The sequence below is a fragment of the Festucalex cinctus genome, chromosome 12, assembly GCF_051991245.1.
Source record: "Festucalex cinctus isolate MCC-2025b chromosome 12, RoL_Fcin_1.0, whole genome shotgun sequence".
In the NCBI taxonomy this organism is placed as follows: domain Eukaryota; kingdom Metazoa; phylum Chordata; class Actinopteri; order Syngnathiformes; family Syngnathidae; genus Festucalex; species Festucalex cinctus.
The window spans coordinates 4,563,684-4,578,814 of NC_135422.1; the positions used below are offsets into that span (position 1 = coordinate 4,563,684).

Genomic DNA, 15,131 nt, shown 5'->3' on the forward strand with positions numbered 1-15,131 from the left:
AATGAACATTTAACATCACATTAATTATTTTAGTAACAACTCAAGTCAAGAGCAAACCCCACGTATGCTCTGTCAGACTCATAAGTTGGGGCAACATCCGCACAACATCCTGTCAAAAGTGCAGCCTTCAAAATAAAAGCACACCAGCATAATAATTTCATTTTTCATTTTGTTCATTTATTTCAGGCAATAATTAACTTTAACAATATATCAATTTTTCTAAACAATTTTTTCTAAACTTAGCCCCACCCCCAATATCATTAATATCAAAAACAAATTTAGCTACTTTCCTACAAACTTGCACTAACCAACAGCGGTTGTCATAATGCTTTTGAAAAACTGTGTGTTTACAAACAATATGTTAATTAACTAACATGACATCAACAGCTCATACCAGCAATGGTAATAAAAAAAACAAAAACAATACCAGCTTAGGTAAAAGACAAACTAGAAACAAAACAAGTCCACAAATGGCACATATCAATAATTCTAAGACACAAGCATACCAGCAGTGGCGATAGATAGTATGTAAAATAAGAAGGCAGCAAGTATACTCTATCACAATAAGTAAAAAAGATTGATTGATTGATAGCTTCACCACACTTTGTTTTGTGGCTTATTTAGCAGTCACATTTAGAATTGTTATTGAGTGTGAGTGTTAAATAAGGCACCATGTGGCCCAAGAATGTGTGATGAATCTTTTATCATACTGGTTGTGTGTTTTGAAATTGAGGGGATGTCCACGAACCAGGACAACATTTACACCCCGCAAAAAAAAATCACTTGAAACCGAATCATGAGAACTAGAGCATACGCTTTCAAATTCGTAATTCATTTTACACATGCTTTGGCACATGAAGTGACCAAAAAAAAACAAAAAAAAAACAACTGAGGAGCCACTTGGGAGCTTAATGAGCTCTCGAAAAAGAGCCAAAATTCCCATCGCTAATACTTGACCTTGTCATCTCCAACTTGTTTTTCTAGCCTCCAGGCCACTGCTGCCTTGTACACAATGCGTAGCTCTTCTCCAGTCCGCCTCCTTTCCCCTCCTGGCGTCTGTCCAGTGCCTCAAGCCATCGCAATAGTCACACGTGAGTCTGTCAACCGGACGGCTGTCAGACTCGGGCCAGTTTAATCGTTTTAGGTCCTGATGAGCTGTTTGTAAAAGCAACCCTGTCGAGGGGGCAAGAATAAATCCACCTAACAAAAATAAAGAACTTTTTTTTTTTTTTGCATCTCACAAATGACTAATACTTCACGAGCAGAAGTAGAAGTCCAGATCTGTCCCTGAAGGTACAGGATCTACACTAGACTACACCACAGTCCTCAAGACAGACACAAATGATGACAATCAAGCATTTTTCTGTTTGAGCTGTGATTTTTTTTTTTTTTCTTACAGATGCGTGGCGCTGCTAATGTGGAGTAAACATTTTTGACCGGCAAATTCATTCAAATGCATTTTTATACACGTTTGAACGCGTTTGTAAATACTGTACATTTAAACGTATTTAGAAAATATGTTTAAATAAACATATTTGTCGGCACGTTTGACCGTAATTAAATACATTCAAACATATTTGGACTTATATTTAAACGAACATACAGACATGATTAATATGTTAAACTTGGCATTTTTTTCCCCATAATGCCATGCGTTTTTGACTTGCACATACGCATACCCAGTGGTATCATGGGGACAAATGCCAAATGGAAATCATGCAGTGGAAGCATAATAAAAAAAAAAAAATTTAAAATCTGAAAAATTACCAATCAACAATGTTTACTTAGTTATTTTTAATGTAATAATAATAATAATAATAATAATAATAATAATAATAATAATAATAATTTAAGCCAATTGCTAAAAAAAGTTTTCATTTTTTTTGTGTTCTTACTTGCACATGAGCAAGTCAATACTGCGTGGCATTATGGGGAAAAATTTTTTTTTTCTTTTTTCTTTTTTTTTTTTAGCAATTGGCCTACGTGTATGTTTGAACATACTTAAAAATACATTTCTATCTGCAAGTATGTGTTAAATGTATTGGCAAGTAAGTTTAAATGTATTTAAATATGTTTAGAAGTATTTGTATATATGTACAATCGTATTTGGCAGTCCACATTGGCGTTCCATGCTTCCTTGTTTTCTAAAACTAAATGGTATTTTTTTTATTTGTGAAGTATGAACTTCTGTTGAACATAATTCAAATGAGATATAAACAATATTTTATTGACATCATACACCAGTATGAGCAGCCTATCACCTGCAGCCTGAGCACAATTAACGTAATCAGCAGATAATACTGAGAGTCATGGGGGGGTATTAAATGGCAGAGGTGGCAACCGCAATGTGACTCAGCACACACGCACTCACAGAAGAGCAATTAAATCTGATCGCAGTATAGTGAACAGTCTTACGGGCTGGCTCCGTGTCCTGACATGTACCCTGACCTGAACCAGCCCAAGGCAAGAATCAACACTTTAATAAGATGTTACTCTGACATGCCGCATGGGCTACCAACTGCTGCTGCAGGCTGTCATGTGAGCGAGGGGAAACAAAAAACACTCGAAAAGCCCCCATTTTCAAAGCTATCTACCTTTTAATGAAGTTCCAAACAGACACAACAACTCACGGAGGAGGAGGCGGTGACTGACGCGAAGCGCTTTTGAAATAAGTTCGTATTTTGGACTTGAGCTGCCTCTGCAGCAGCTCCAGCAGAATGCGCAACATAAAAGCAAGCCGCTTCACAGAGCTTGTTGAGCTTTCAACTTGCGGCATGTCCCCCCTGAGACCTCCACTCACTGTCAGAGCGCTCACAACAAAGCACGGCCCCCTCACGGCGGCCGCTGGAAACGTTAAGCGTGTGAGGGATAGTGACGCGAGCCTGCTGCATTAATGCAAGAGGCGATTTTTTTATTTTATTTTATTTTTTTCCCCCCGCTCAGAATGTTACTGTTTGTACTTGTTTGCTTTCGAAGTTGACAGGCGCATATTTTGGTTTTCTGCATGCAGACCTGTTCACTTGAAACCACGTCAAATATGACGAGTGTCTGACATGGTGCTCAGAAAAAAAACAATTAGTGTACTTTTAGGGATTCGATGGCTTGACACTTTGGTGGTAACCTAAAAAGTGTTGATTTTTTTTTGGTACGAATAAACACTTACCTCTTGAAAGAAACTCGTACAATACAAATGTTGTTGTTGGAGCTTTTTTTTTGGTCAGCCGAAAGTTTATCGATCCGAAATCCACCAATTCTCTCTTTTGGTTTGGGGGCATTAATGATTGTGCTTGATAAATTCTGCCTAGCAACAAATGGATGTGAAATGTGTGACTTTGAAACGCTCTGAAACTTACCAACTTACCATATAAACTACCAACTAAAAAAAAGTTAGCTCCCCAACTACCCCTATAATGACCAATATCAAAATACTAAAGGTGTCAGTCAATTAAAATTTTTAATCGTTATTAATCGCAAGATTTCAATCATTAACTGACGATTAATCGCACATTAATCGCATGTTTTATACTTCAATTTATATCTAAATTTTCAATAAAATGTACATTTTCCCCTAATTTAATTGTGGTCATTGATACAGTAATTTCATAACAATTGAATAAAAAAAAAAAATACAATTTAATATAAATATTGAACGTTAAAAAAGACGAAACAAGTGTGACTGATTTGTGTTGATCATTTTTCGTTCACTACAACATGGCATAATTGCATTTGTAAGATATACAACGCAGCATAATTGCATTTCTGAGACAATGGTGACAGATCAGTGCATTTTTCTTTTCATATTAAGAGCGGACTAATTTTTAACATGCAGTAACTTGTAAGAAAAGATGTGTACAGAAGAATCCATGCCGCAGTCTAAAAATATATAATCTACATCGTCATATGCGAACAACAAACTTCAAGATGAAAGATTTTACTCTAGAGGAGATTTTATGGCTGTGGTCAAAATGAATGTGAGTGATCCACTGAAAGTTTTGTGACATTATGCCAAAGATGCACATCCTAGATTAGAAATTGTCTGCATATATATCCATAGATCAGTGAAATCATGGACTTTTTCAAGATCTTTCAATAAAGCAAATTAGATCAAGATGACTGTAAGTGCACCTAACCGGACTGTATTTTATGTTGATTTGCTCCAATTTGTCTTTTCCTTTCATGTTGTCCTTGGCTTGGGTGCAAACAGGTCTTCAAAGGGAGCGTTTGACCCGTGTTCTATCTCCCTCCGTCCAACACAGCCACCCACACGCACAAACACACACTGTACCCTTAGCCAGCACAATTTGGCTTGCAGACGTTCTCATCAAAGACATCGTTTGGCTTTCTTGAGCTCATCTGACCACCACGACTGGAACCCAGATTCTTGACACAAGCAGCACGGCTGGTCACTTATGGTCCGCTTGTGACTCGGGACATCTCCAGTGAGGTGCAAAAGTGGACAAATGTAAGAACAAATAGCACAATGTAGTCAATGTAAAAATGAATTTGCAATTGTGCTGTCCGCCAAACATATGCATTCTTGTAAACATCGTATGATTATACAGTACTGTACAAAGCAGAAAAGGCTATCGAAGCATTTAAGAACTATTGTCCAGCATCCACCAAGAGTTAGGGATGTAACGATAAGCGCAATATCGTGATATCGTGATATTAAAATTGCCACAATATCGTCGTCATCATGCTGACGATATTTAAATGCAACACATCTGTTAAAAATGTTAGGTTGATTTCCATTTGTGCAGTTCTAGCACCCTCTGGTGGCTAGTTTTTTAGTGCAATTTAATTTCATGAGGGATGTTTTGGCCCTTCTATGTTTAAAATCTACACATTTGTCAGATGAAGGTGAACATAATATGCCTGTGAAGCAAGTCAATATATGGAGGAACTCAATGTGTGCATGCATTAACAACATAACATATTAATAATAACATAATAATAAAACAATAATATGTAATATTGATGTTATGTACAAAAGGAAAATATTGTGTTTTTTTTGTATGAGCTCATTTTTTTTTTTACAATATTGTGACCTTTTTTTAAATATCGCCAACCTCCCCACAATATCGTGATAATTATATCGTGAGCTTCATATCGTGGGTAATATCGTATCGTGACATTTGGGTATCGTTACATCCCTACCAAAAGTCCCACAATATCATCACTATCCCGTGAAATACACGTATGTCCATGATTTACTTATTTACGTACAGTATTCATTTCATCCCGTAAACGTAAAAATGCAACAACAACAAAAAGAGAGCAAAAAAAAAAAAAAAAGTATAGCGATGATTCATCATCAAATGGAGATTTGCATATTAAATATGCAGAATTATTAAAGGTAAAAAATAAAAAAAATTTAAATGTGTGCATATGTATAAGTGAATTAAATGGATTCTGTTGGCTATCTTTGATTCAAAGGTCCTGTAGCCTCAAGTGTAAATAAATGTCTTCTAAATTGGTCGGCTCTTGCCAAATTTGAATGACTTAAAAAAAAAAATAAAAAAATTCTAATCTCAAACATGGCATGTTCGCTGATTCATCATACCACAGCCCACTGAAAAATGAATGCTATTTCGTCTTGCATCTTTCTTATGCCGACACATCCCTACATATTTGAACCATGAAAATATTGTATCCTATGGGATGCCAGAGAGGTGCTATATAGCCACCAGCTAGCTAGCTAGCTAGCTCATGAGCTAACAGGCTTCCAGGGCTCTTCTCTGCCAGTGTATGGACAGCAGCTCGTTCGTGCTGTTTGAGAATTTAAATAAAAACACTGGGCTGTTCTGGAGAGAAGATTCATTTTTGGAATGTAGTCATAGCGAGCTAGCTATGCCTACAACATTAACACGGCAGCTGACATGGTAAACGCGAGAAGCGTTGCCAATGGCAGCTAGCCAGCTAGCAAACGGCACACTTTAGTGCTATAAATGGGCTTCGTACCAATAACTAAGTAGCTTAAAATTGTGCGGGATAACTGCCTGAAACCCAGTTACGCAATTCTGTGTTGTCGTCACTCAGAATGAAAAGTGAAATGGGGAAAAATTGTTGCTTTAGCTCCGCAATTCACTACTGCATACTTCTCAGTCTTTAGTGTTTTTCACAGCACAGTGACGATCAGTTAATATAATATAGAACAAAATCCATATCTTTGTTTACAAACACTACAGGTCAAGTTAAATGTCATGCCGAAATTAGTTACACTAAACTAAAGAAGACTTGATCAAGTAGTTAGGAGCATCCCAATAAAGCACGGCACACCTGCAGCTGTGTCATTTCCTTCACACTCATCATGTTCCTGTCTCTTTTACTCATGTAGCCTTCCTCTCACCTCTTCTGTTCCTCCCATCTGTGCCTCATCTGGACAACATTAGCAGGGCAGCTGACATGGTAAACTCCACAAGTGTGCCAATGGAAAATTCGAGCCGCAATTTAAAGTCGCAGGACGAAGAAGGTCCGGCCTACAACAACAACAGTGGCACCTGGCTCCGGTTGAGCAGGCGAAGCACTCGTCCCGGAGGATATGGAGAGATATGAGACTTTGTCGGAAACAAAACGCACTGAGCGCTTACAGTGGGATTGGGGGGTCGACCTGTCACTTAGTTTGACGCATTAATCTGTTGACAAGCTCAGCTGCTCCCGCAGCTCCGACCTTCCCGCCGCTCACAGCAAATTGGCCGTCCTCTCCAGTCCGAAGTGCTTGACTCACATCTCGAGGCTTAGCTGTTACCTGAGGCAAGTCAGACCGAGACCTGCCTTCCAGCCTGCCCTTTTCTAAATTATAGCCTTCTACTGTCATGGGTGCCTGGGGCCATCTGTGTGTGGAAATGCATCGGCTAACTCATTGCTTTACTCAGAAACACACGCTGACTCACCACCACAGCCACCACACGCACAAATGCATCGAAAAGCGAGGAAGGGGCCCCCTTTCGCAGTGTTATCATTGAACATTGTGTTCTGGAGAAACAGATCCAGTAGCCTTGGTTCATCCCGCTCTAAAGATGTGTGGCTGTCATTTTGCCATGAATTGGCTTTAAGCAGGAACATTCTTGGCTCTCTTCTACTTGGCAATTTCCCATAGTGAAACAATGTCGTCCACTTTTACTTCAATCAATCAATGCATGCAGTTTGCAGCAAAGCTGAAGTTACATTGTGCAGAGCTGTTACGGAGCTTAAACGTAAAAGAAAACATTGTTTTCAACTATATTTGTGTTTCTGCAAGGAGTTTGCAGTTTGCAGTGTTGCCACAGTTACCGTAAAAAAAGTAACTTACCGGTAGTTACTCTTCTGATTACAGGTACTTGCTTTGAAAAGTAACTTAGTTACTTATCTGATTACTTGATTTTAAGCAACCAAGTTAGATTACAAGTTACTTGAATCGTTATATTTAGCAAATAACCGACAGCCCTGCTCTAACTCAGTCACCCCCTTGACTCCACCCTGTTTGACTGGATTTTGACTGATTTTGCAAGGCCCACAGTATATTGTGTTCTATTGCTGTAAAAACATGCAACCTACCAAAACAAAGATTAGTCTCTTCTTTCATCAGGAAAAAAAATGTATATTTATATCTGTTTCCGTTTTGCAGCAATTAGCATTAGAATATAGTTTCATCATTTTTCACAAATCTGTTTAAAACAGTGGGGAAAGGAGCTCTTTGCAACAAGATCCTGCTTGATCTTTTATACTCTGGTGCCACCTGCTGGCCGTTTTGGTAATAACTACCATTGCTTCAAACATTCTCTTCAGTTTAGAGGCTGCATCAAAGCCTTCTGTATGCTCCAGCTTTAAAAAAACGTATAAATACGTCTTTGGGAGCATGGGAGTATTTAAAATAGAACATATTTAGACGTTATTGGGAGCAATTCAGTTCACATGCATTCTGCTCTGCCATCCATGTTTGTTTGTTGTTGTTTTTTTAAACGTAATGTTATTGAAGCTTCATAACCAACACAGAGTGTGCAAACAAACCTTACCATTTTTGTTTTTAGCTGACACCAACTCAAAATCAGTGACTGAACTTCCATCTTGAAAACGTGAATCTCCACCTTCCTTCGTTGCCGTTTATGGACACATGAGTCACATGAGTGCGCTGAAACTGATGATGTCACTCCCCCTGCGAGAGAAACGAACGGACTCTGGCAATATTCTTAACTCATTTACTCCCAATAATGTTTAAATACGTTTTTTTTAAATGTTCTAGTGTCCCAAAGACATATTTATACGTTTTTTGTTGTTGTTTTTTTATGCTAGAGCATACAGAAGGCTTTGATGCAGCCTCTCAACTGCAAAGAACGGTTGCAGAAATGGTAGTTATTACACAAACGGCCAGCAGGTGGCAGCAGAGCAAAGGAGATCAACCAGGGCCGTGTAGAAAAAAAAGCTAAATTACTTACAATTTTAAATAGATTTGTGAAAACTGATGAAACTTAGCTCTCTTCTAATGCTAATTGCTGCAAAACGGAAACATATAGAAACATACATTTTTTTTCTGATGAAAGAAGAGACTTTAATCTTTCTTTTGATAGGTTCCATGCTTTTATGGCAATAGAACACAATATTCTGTGGGCCTTGCAAAATCAGTCAAAATCCAGTAAAACAGCCGGGAGCGAACGTCGACTGCTTCTGTGAAAATGGCTGGGAGTGAATGAGTTAAGATGGTAAAAACTGATCTTGGCTACATTTTTAATATGAGGATTAAAAGTAAGCTCAGAGTCAAAAATGACGCCCAAATTCTTCACACATTGCGAGGGTTTAAAATCTTGTAGTTGAGGTAGTTTAGTCACTGCCAATCTCACCCATGTTCAAATTACCAGAGTAAACACATGTAAAATATGCCTGTCAAATCAGTTATGGGAATTACAGCATTCAAGTGAAAACATATCCACCTGTAACATCCACAGCAACAACAACAACAACACATGAGGCAGTCTGCGCTTCTAGTAGGATTCCTTACTGTTTAACTCATTGCACCGTGTACTGATGACTGACAAGCGAAAATGAGCCAGAATGTTTATTCGGACTATTGATACTACAGTTTCTCCTCTCTCCACATGCTACTTAACAACCGAGCTACTCTCTTTTGTGCGCTAAAGTGCTTGTGCCATGTTCACATCTGCAGTTCGCTGATCTCTCGTCCAAACCGCAGCGCCGTGAGAGTTAGCCTGTTTCGTTTTACAGCTTTCACAAAAGGCCATATGAATCCATAAAAGCTTGAAAGTGACGGCGTTGCTACGTGATAAGGGACGGGGCCAGAGGGGAGAATTTAGAAGGGTAGTTTCTCAACTAGATAGATGTTATTTGTACAAAGTATTAATCTTCAGAGAAAGTAGAATCCCCAATTATGCCAACCATATTTTTAAACCACCAGTCTGTCCATCCATCCATCCATCCATCTGTTTTCTACTGCTAATCCTGTTCAGGGTCGCTGCTGAGCTGGAGGTGGGTTGCACCCTGGACTGGTGGCCAAGTCAATCACAAGGCACCCTTCAGCAGGCATGGAACCATATTTGGTAACTTCAAAAAAAAATAGCACCACTCGTTGATTTCACCACACCAATTAGTCGACTGCACCTTTTACAGTTTAAAAAAAAAAAAAAAAAAAAAAGTTTTGAGTATACAATACAATTCATGACAAATGAAACATCATCTGTTAAGATGTTTAGAATACGAAGGGGTATGTCATAGCATAGCATAATGTTATTGAATTTTAAGAATAAAGTTGTAATTATGAAAATGAAGTTTAAAAAAAATAGATGTTGAGAATGTCATAATTTAACGAGAATAAAGCTGTAGTATTGCAAGAAAAATGAGTCTCAAACTGTTAAATATAATTATTATCCTATATATATATATATATATATATATATATATATATATATATATATATATATATATATATATATATATATATATAATAATTATTATATTATTAATTATATAATTATATAATGATTAATATAGAATAGAATATAGCCCAATAAATAATAAAAAGGTTTCAATATTATCAGAATTAAGTAATAATAATAATAATAATATATATAATATATAATAATTATTATATTTCCGACACAACCAACAGTTTGAGACTCATTTTTTTGTAATATATATATATATTATTACTTAATTCTGATAATATTGCAACCTTTTTCCTTGATAAATGACTTTACACTTGCAATGTTGTCTTATTTCATAAAATGTTTTTCTTCCTCATAAAATTATAACTATTATTATAAAATAAGTAAGCTTTTTCAGATTTTAAGAGCCCAAGCTTAAAAAAATGAAAACATTTTATTTCATAAAATATTTTTCTTCCTCATAAAATTACAACTATTATTATAAAATAAGCAAGCTTTTTCAGTTTTTAAGAGCCCAAGCTTAAAAAAAAAAAAAAAATGTAAAAACAGCATCTCCAAATTTAATGGCTTAAGATGAAGAAATGCATGAGAGATTGTTGAGAGGAAGAAATAAGGCAAAGAAAGATGTCAAACACAAAAGGTTTGAGCGTGCCGTCACTTCTCCTTGAGCTTTACTTTGTTTGATGTAGCGAGCAGTGCCCACATGTCCAGCCGCTCTCTGCCAGGAAATTACAACTGCGTCCCCCTGGAGCCCCTCTGACTGCCGGGAGAAACTCTCTCTCTCTCCCTCCGTTTGATGTTCTAAAGAAGGCTCTTCGATGCAAGTTGGCCTTTCATCCACTCGTTTTTCTCTTTTTGTCTGTGATTCATCCAAATGCTGGCAAAAGTCAGCAAGATTTGCGAATTTCCCTTGCGGGCGACTTATCTATCGTTCGCGCTATCAATCAATTTCACAGGGCAAAGGTTAGAATAAGACGCTCTGAAATAAAGCAACTTGTGAGACAAAGAGCGTAATGTCGAGTTTAATCTCATCATTCGTCAGTCAACTCGGAGCCCGTGAACATATTTAACTCATTGACTGCCATCGACGGAAAAAGACGTCAAATAATGCATTTTTGCTGGGCTGGCAGTGAATGTGTTAAACACAATGTGCCAATATATTTTGTGATTATAATGCAGCATCCTTTTTTCCTTTTTTCTTTTTTTAAGGCAAATTTTGCTTAAAAATCAGTCAATTTTGGTTACATCTCATCTTAACTCATTGACTGCCATTGACGGAAAAAGACGTCTAATAATGCATTTTTGCTGGGCTGGCAGTGAATGTGTTAAGGTCAAAATTGAACATTAAATGCAACCAAAATGGCAGTTTTTACATTATGGACAGGAGCGTGCATGATAATAAGCTAGCGTAGGCCGAGTTCTGCTTTGCTGTAATGGAATGTGGGAATGTTGTACTTGTAGATGAAGAGGGAAATGATTCATTGTTGTGTCACTGTAGGTTTCTGTTGTTCTCAGGCCAACATAAGAGGATCAAGAGCTGTTAAAGAGGAGTTAGCCTTTTTTTTTTTATTTGTGGTGGTATCCATAAATAGATTTACAGTCAAATAGATTCCTATTCCAGATGACTAGTATGTATCTACCACGTGTCCCCCCCCCACCCACCCCCACCCCACCCATTCTCCCTCTCCAGTTGTGATGTGAATCTCACAAACTAGATTTTTAAAGCCATTTTTGGCAGTCAAACATTACAATTCTGCCTATAATAAATTTGATATTTTCATTATTTTTCCTGTACAATGAGTACCTTTTAAAAACACATTTCGCAACTTGCTGTCGACTGAAAATGACATCACAAGGGCTCAGGTAACCAATCGCAGCTCAGCTCGTGAATGTCACACCAAGCCTAGAAAACAGGTGAGTTGCGATTGGTTACCTGAGCCCTTGTGATGTCATTTTCAGTCGACAGCAAGTTGCGAAATGTGTTTTTAAAGGTACTAATTGTACGTGAAAAATAAATTAATTATAGACAAAATATTAACTTTTTATTTCTATAATGGGCTAAATAAGTGAAGTCAGCTTCATCACAGGAATGTGATGATTGCGTTTCTGATTTGAGTTGAGGCCTAAGTGTGAAAAAAAAAGAAAAAAGAAAGCAAGTTCAAACTGTGAAGTAATCTAGATAGCATGGATTGTAGAAACCACAATTCCAGTTAAAAATGTAAATAAAAACACAATACGACAATTTGCTTAGATTTTGCAACCTATTTTCAATTGAATGCATGACCAAGAGAATATATTTAATGCTCAAACTGATCAAAGCAAATTTTATTTATATGACACTTTTTTCATGTGATTAAATTTTTTAATCACAATTAATCGCATGACTTCAATAGTTAACTCATGATTAATCGTAAATTTTCTTTCTGTTCTTTTTTCTCCCGTTTTCATACTCTTGTTAACCGTAGGAAAAAAAATGTTGAATAGAAACATGGCTGCATCGTTTAGTAATTGATACAGTAATTTCATGATAATTCATAAAATTGAGTTCAAATTAAAAAGATGTACAAAAAAAACGAGTGATTTTGATTTGTGTTGAGGTCATTTTTCTGCCACTAGATGGCATCATTGCATTTGTAAGCCGTCGGTGAGTGCATTTTTCTTTTCATATTTAGAGCTATCTAATCTTTACAATGAACTAACTTGTGAAATTATTTTTTAAATTTTTTTAAATACAACTTGACCCCAGTCTCCATATATATATTAGGGGTGTGAATTGCCTAATACCTGACGATTCGATTCGTATCACGATTCATGGGTCTCGATTCGATACCGATTAATCCCGATAGTTGCGATTTTTTTTGCTCAAATTTAGAAAATACCATTCAGTAAACTTGTACATGTACACTGTCATATTTGTATAAAAATGTATTATTTATCTGAAACTTCTTATAAATGTATTTAACAAACAGGTTGCAATCTCTGTCATGTTTGAACAGCATTGAAATAAAAAAACATTCTTCCATGCTTAAGGTATAAAATCCTAACCTCTATGTCAGACGTTTTGTTGAATATTTTTCCATATAAAATCAATGTTTAAAAATAGATTCGGCTGCCTATTGAATCGATTGGAGAATTGCGAGCTGTAATATCGTGATATATTGCCCAATCGATTTTTTTTAACACCCCTAATATATGTGCATTATTATTATTAAATATATTAATGCTAAATTAGGACGTGGACACGTACAGGCTTTCCAAATAAAGGCCGTTGATTAATTATTAGTGGCATTAAAGGAACTTTAAATAATATCAAAATGAACACACCCATTTTGAAAGATGGATAAGATGAGCTTTTAAACTTGATTGCTTGTCAAAGAGGCGTTGAAAGATGGAATCATGCGAGCTTTCTGACTGAACGTGCATCTGATGACTGCATCCAAGCTTGCGATGTGAATAACTCGCCATGTTGACCTTGAGGTATAGCCAAATAAGTCAAAATATGGATCGCTCTCATCCTCGTCGTTTCCCACCTACACCAGCCCGGCCGCTGAATCTTCTGCTTGGAGCAAACAAAGTCAAGGACCAACATCTGTCTTATTTTGATCACGGAAAGAGCTTGGCACCGGCGTGTTTTGGACGGCATCCAGTTTCACATTTTTAACTCAAAAAACAAAACAAAACAAAAAGATTTTGGCTCCTCTGGATTCATAAACCATGCAAGGCACAAACAGCTGTTTTGTGTTGCCCTCCATTTGCACCGAGTCTTGGTAATCAGCTCTCGGTTCACGCCGGTGATTTATGCAACCATCCTGCATGGGATTGAAGGAGAAGAGAACGCAAATAGATTGCAGACGCCAGCTGGGGTGTGAGTAATGTCCAACAGGCGGCGGCGGTGTGCCGAAACGTGTCGCCGCCGCACCTCCACTTTCTATCAACACCCGATCCGCGGTGACATCCAGGTGAAGTGGCACGACACGACGTCTCTCCGTTTAATTCTGACTTACAGCCATCCATTTTCCATGGCTCATCCCGTTCAGGGTCACAGGTGACTTGGGGACGATCCCAGCTGAATTTACAGCACAAATTGGTCAATCAGTCATCAATCACAGTAAAAGTGGGAGACGACTATTAGAGTTTTTAATCAATCTGTAAAAGGTTCTCGCCAAGTTGTTTGATTCTAGCTTGTTTGTACTTTACAAAGTTCTACTTCTCTTCGTACTGCAGTATATAATAAATAAGTTAGAGTACGCCAGAGTCTTTTGCTAACTCAGCTAAGGCAGTAGTGAAAACAATATTTCAACCATCTGTTTTCTTCCTGTCATCATTCCCCTCTCAAATAAAGTTTTTCATTATCACACTGCAGTACATGTTAAAAAAAATTGAAGTAGAGCCTTGTTCCCCTCCATTAACTCATTTGCTCCCAATAACGTATAAATACGTTTTTTTTATGTTCTAAGTGTCCCAAAGACATATTTATACGTTTTTTTTGTTTTGTTTTTTTATGCTAGAGCATACAGAAGGCTTTGATGCAGCCTCTCAACTGCAAAGAATGGTTGCAGAAATGGTAGTTATTACACAAATGGTTGTTTGTCTCTGTTTGCCCTGCAATTGGCTGGCAACCAGTTCAGGGTGTACCCCGCCTACTGCCCAAAGCCAGCTGAGATAGGCTCCAGCACCCCCCGCGACCCTTGTGAGGAAAAGCAGCTCAGGAAATGGATGGATAATATACATACTGAGTTATGCCTCTTAATGTGTTATTTTTGGTTTTTATAGTTAGTATTATTGTTTCTATTCAGGGACTAAAGTTTTGCTACTTTTGGTATTCAATTATTGTGATTTTGTGACACCATTAGTAACAAAGTCAGTCTGAGCTACAACCCCTCGCAAAAAGTATGGAATCACCAGTCTTGGACGAGCACTCAGACGTTTTATTCTGTTGATCAAACTAAGATACAAAAGCATGAAAGAGTCTTAAGGTCATTCCAAAGTGCAACATCTTGGCCTTCAGAAACACTAAAAGAAATGAAGAAAAAACATTGTGCTCGTCAGTCAATGTTTCTTCTATAGAGCAAGTGCAGGGAAATAAATATCACTCAATTTTGAGGAAAAAAAAATATGGAATCAGGAAAAACAGACCAAAAAATGTATTTAGTTGCACCACCTTTGGCTTTTATGACACCTTGCATTCTCTGAGGCATGGACATGATGAGTGACAAACAGTATTTCTTCATCAATCTGGTGCCAATTCTCTTTGAT

General features: G+C 37.3%; 1 long non-coding RNA gene across 1 annotated transcript; it reads right to left on the bottom strand.

The window, feature by feature from the left end:
• Window positions 1-295: 295 nt before the first annotated feature.
• LOC144032172 (uncharacterized) lies at window positions 296-6,525 on the bottom strand. Its single transcript, XR_013287706.1, has 3 exons — window positions 6,350-6,525; window positions 4,286-4,434; window positions 296-1,173 (listed from the first exon to the last, which is right to left on the bottom strand). It is a non-coding gene; the product is annotated as an uncharacterized LOC144032172 (long non-coding RNA).
• Between the last annotated feature and the right edge of the window lie 8,606 nt (window positions 6,526-15,131).